Raw genomic sequence first — 858 nt, 5'->3', positions numbered from 1 at the left:
TTTTCGAACAGGAAAAGGAGATGGCAGCCGAAAATAATAATAATGTAAGGAAGATGCTTGGTGACTTTACTGCACCTAATTCCAATTTACATGGAAGAAGCATCTCCATTCCTGCCATTGGAGCAAACAACTTTGAGCTGAAACCTCAATTAGTTTCTCTGATGCAGCAGAACTGCAAGTTTCATGGACTTCCATCTGAAGATCCTTTTCAGTTCTTCACTGAATTCTTGCAGATATGTGATACTGTTAAGACTAATGGAGTAGATCCTGAAGTCTACAGGCTCATGCTTTTCCCTTTTGCTGTAAGAGACAGAGCTAGATTATGGTTGGATTCTCAACCCAAAGACAGCCTGAACTCTTGGGATAAGCTGGTCACGGCTTTCTTAGCCAAGTACTTTCCTCCTCAAAAGTTGAGCAAGCTTAGAGCTGATGTTCAAACCTTCAGACAGAAAGAAGGTGAATCCCTCTATGAAGCTTGGGAAAGATACAAACAGTTGACCAAAAAGTGTCCTTCTGACATGCTTTCAGAATGGACCATCCTGGATATATTCTATGATGGTTTATCTGAGCTATCTAAGATGTCATTGGATACCTCTGCAGGTGGATCCATTCACCTAAAGAAAACGCCTGCAGAAGCTCAAGAACTCATTGACATGGTTGCTAATAACTAGTTCATGTACACTTCTAAAAGGAATCCTGTGAGTAATGGGACGCCTATGAAGAAGGGAGTTCTTGAAGTTGATACTCTGAATGCCATATTGGCTCAGAATAAAATATTGACTCAGCAAGTCAATATGATTTCTCAGAGTCTGCATGGAATGCAAGCTGCATCCAACAGTACTCAAGATGCATCTTCTG

General features: G+C 40.9%; 1 non-coding gene across 1 annotated transcript; it reads right to left on the bottom strand.

Annotated features, from left to right (window-relative positions):
• Positions 1-416: 416 nt before the first annotated feature.
• On the bottom strand, positions 417-524 carry LOC112760988 (small nucleolar RNA R71). Its single transcript, XR_003181399.1, has one exon. It is a non-coding gene; the product is annotated as a small nucleolar RNA R71 (small nucleolar RNA).
• Positions 525-858: the final 334 nt, after the last annotated feature.

Source organism: Arachis hypogaea, chromosome 16 (genome assembly GCF_003086295.3).
Source record: "Arachis hypogaea cultivar Tifrunner chromosome 16, arahy.Tifrunner.gnm2.J5K5, whole genome shotgun sequence".
In the NCBI taxonomy this organism is placed as follows: Eukaryota; Viridiplantae; Streptophyta; class Magnoliopsida; order Fabales; family Fabaceae; genus Arachis; species Arachis hypogaea.
Note: the sequence above shows the minus strand (reverse complement) of the source record. Positions and strands in the feature narration are given on the sequence as shown.